A 4,228-nucleotide genomic window follows, 5' to 3' on the forward strand; every position below is an offset into this window, starting at 1 on the left:
CTTAAACCAAATTGTGGTTTGATTTGTGGTTTAAGGGGTTAAACCGCACAAAATCGGACCGTGAACACTCCTTTTTCATTTGCTTATAGAAACTTTAAATATGTTCATATCTAATTTCACTTCATCAAAAATGCTTACTCATGACCATTTAATGGATTTCTAACAAAAGATTGTCAACCATTACCGATGGAGACATGGAATTATTCCAATAGATCACCTGCTTGTCAAAAATGGTCTTTGGTTATAGTGCCCATGTTCTTCAACCGAATGAAACTGGTAACTAATAATAACCGAGTCTTCAGATTGTTCCCTTCCATAAGATTTATCCTGCTTGATATAAAATGGGATGTTGTTGGTGAAGAACCTGAACTAGTCGACATAAATTTTCCCATTTTGAGACCTCTTGGCCTTCCAGTGAGTGAAGATTGAGGCCTCAAAATCGGACTTCTTTTATTCTAGAATTCCATGCCATAAGAGTCTTTAACTTCCCCATAGGTCTGAAAGAGTAGGTTAGATCATTTTTATTTCTGGTGATGATGAAAGTTGTGGGAGTAACTCTTTTAGGGGACTTGGCCAGTCCAGTTATCATACCACAATTAGACCAGAAGCCGCCAAACAGACTCATAATCTCTTTTATGATCAGGACCAGAAGGCTTCTTAGATTGATTCCCCATATTTAGCTACCTTCTATATGCTTTCTTTACAATCAGTTTTTTTTTTCCTATTCAAAACCTCCCAAGCCATGCATGCATTTAGAAAGCAATGCCATGTTGAAGTCAATCATATTTGCAGTTTCCAACTGAGGAAGAGTACTAGCTGAGGAAAACTATTAATTAGGTTTGGCAAGAATCACAACCACACTATCTGAACACGTTGTTATGGTTAATTTTTCGACTTATCGTATATATTGTGCGCACGACTTGACAACCCACGTATAATATTAATGTGATGCATGAAAAGACTAGTGCATTTTTAACTCTTTCTATACAGTACAGTACTGGTGGGCATAAAGGGGTAAACAAAGATCAATAGAAATCAAGCAGAAGATTTGAAGTCCATGAATATGAGGAAGGACCCAGTGAACAATCAATTCACAGAAAATGAATTTACTAAGAAAATAAAAAAACAATATGGATGGACTTGGTTCAGTTCCTACAGAAATGTTCGTTGGTGTTGCTGAATATTGAACATAAAAAGATTTACTGTAACGCCAATTGGTAAATATGCCAGTATTGATTTTCTAATTTTTCTAGCTTCACTTCAGTTTTTCATTTACTTATAGAAACTTTAGATATGTTAATATCTAAACTCACTCCATCGGAAGTGCTTAATCATGGCCGATTAATGGATATCTAACAGAAGTTGGTCACCACAGCGGATGGAGTTATTCTAATAGACCTGTTTGTCACCAGTATTGATTCATGTTCTTCAACAAAATGACACCATTATAGTAACTTATAATTGAGAGTCTTCGAACTGATCCCTTCCATAAGATTTGTCCTGCTTGTTATTAATGGGATGTTGTTGGTGAAGAACCTGAACTAGTTGACATAATTTTTCTGATCTTGAGACCTTTTTGGCCTCCTAGTGAGACTAGTCTAGAGGTCTCAAAATCGGACTCTTTTTCTAGAATTCCATGCCATAAGAGTCTTGTTCTGTTCCCGGCCTGAAGGTCTGAAAGAATAACTTTTATTTCTATAGATGATGAAAAGCTGTGTAGGGGACTTGGCCAGTCCAGTTATCATACAACAATTACACCAAGCCGCTAAGCAGACTCATAATCCCTTTTATGAGGACCAGAAAGCTTCTTATTGGTTCCCCATATTTTGCTAGCTTCTATATGCTTTCTTTATGATCAGTTTTTTTCTTTCTATTCAGAACCTCCCGAGCCATGCATTTAGAAAGCAATGCCATGTTGAAGACAGCCATATTGATCCTTCAATAGGGTAGTAGCTAGATGGACTTGCAAATTAAGGGACACTGAAGCAACTAATTGAAGAGCAAAAAGGTCTAAATTTGAAGCCAACTTCCATGGGTCAAAACTAAATAGTTTAAAGGGTTAAGCTGAAAGATATCATGGATCACTGTGAAATCCATGATCTTGATCCTCGTTGAAATTCTTCCATATTAAACCTTGTTGAATATTTACTTCAATTATGAGAAATCTATGATATGATCTTGTCGATCAGTATAACTTTCTTCATATTAAACCACGTTCAAGATTTACTTCAATTTATAATTCTAAGTATATATCAATACAAACAGTTATATCCATACAGGTCTTAACAGAAAACGAACCGAACAGCCCCTAATATGGGTATAGGTGCGAATAGGTGCGTAGCCCTATCTTTTCTCATGTCTCTATTATTTCGTCGTCCCTTGTGACAAGTATTATTAACATTCAACAATGTTTAGGGTTTGGGGAAAATACTTATTTAATATAATTTATGGAATTCTCATCTTAGGCTTTTAATTAGTTACAGGAAAAAGATCAAATTTACCGACGGATATTTCCGTCAGTAAAAACTGTCCCTCGGAAATCGGTCAGTAAAGGGTGCCGTCGGTGATCCTCGATGATCTCTCTTGTCGGTGATCTGTCGATAATACATGTCGTCGGTGATTCATTGTCCGTCAATGATCCATTATTGAAGTTGACCGTCGATGATCCGTCAACATAATCCATTGGTGATGCTTTTTTCCCACGGCCTTTGTTTCGAGAGACTTTCAATGACGGGTCCAACTTTACCGACGGATTTTTCCGTCGGTGAAAGTCTCTTGTTTTGTAATGTTTAAAAGTATTTTTGTTAAAAAAAATTAAAAATAGGAATATACAATTATATTTCTATGTAAGAAAAATATGCAATAAATAATAATATACTCAGCTCAATTCTAATTTGGTAACTGAAATTTAAACATCGTTATTAAAGTATTAGGGTATATTTGGAATTGATTATTTTGTACAACTTTGAACGAAAAATCACTAAAAATGTTGATTTATAACGGTTTATTAAACTCGAATGATTTTTATAGCAGCTTTTAATAAACGGTAAATTGCATGAAAAAGTAAAATACTTGAACTTGATTCCTATTTTAGATAAAGTATTTTCAAAATATTCATTTTGGTACCTAAAATGTGAAGTTTCAAATATTTAAATACTTAGGTAACCATTTTAAGCATTAATCGTTTATCAATGTTGATGCGACATCTAACTTAATATTATTTAGATAATGACATGATTTTTTTTTAATTTTAAATTAATTGTAGATTTATTTATTTTGTTAGAATTTATATATGATAACTATTCGTAGATTAAATATTTCACATAAATAATTATAATATATAAATTCTAATAAAATAAATAAATTTAAAACTAATTTTAAATTTGAAAAATTCATTTCATTAGCCACGACAGCAAATAATCTTGAATTAGATGCCATATCACTTGACATATAAGCATTTGGTAACCGGTTATTCGGTTACTTGAAAGTTTGAAAATTCACATCTTAGGTATTAAAACGAAAGTTCTAAAAGTATTTTACCCAAAATAGAAATCTAGACAAAGTATTTTATTTTTTTATACAATTTGCTCTTTAATAAATTAATTATTATAATAATAATAATTTATTCTATTATATGACTAAATTAAAAATAAAGAAAAACATTATATGTGCATTTAGGAACCGTAATATAATATTTATGTTAAAATAAAGAAAGAAAAGAATTTTATTAATTTTTTTTACTTCAACGGTTATATTATTTTGTATGTTAAAATAAAAAAGAATAACTACAAGGGTGGTGTCTGATTGGTTTGAGTTGACTCCAAAGATCAAAAGTATATGGAATTCCATATTCAAATTCAATGAGGAAAAAAAAATTCTTTTGTGGCCATGGATGTTCAAATACGGTGACTCCAAGATATCTGCAAATCAGGTAGTCGTCATGGGATTAGTCGCCACGGAGTATATGCTAATTAGATTGATTTGACAAACCTCACTTATCTTTATCTTACTAGGATGGTACTCGTGCAATGCAGCGAAATAAATCTACATTTTAATGTTTAGTTTTTATTCATCTCTATCGATATAATATGATTTTATGTGATTTTGAGAAAACGATAATATAAAATATAAATTTGAAGATAGCATAAAAATTTGAATAATTCTCGGTTTTTTGTTGTAACTTATTTAATTCAATTTTTTATTACACATTAATTTAGATTTAATAACA

This window comes from Cynara cardunculus, assembly GCF_001531365.2.
Source record: "Cynara cardunculus var. scolymus isolate 2C chromosome LG 15, CcrdV1, whole genome shotgun sequence".
NCBI lineage: Eukaryota > Viridiplantae > Streptophyta > Magnoliopsida > Asterales > Asteraceae > Cynara > Cynara cardunculus.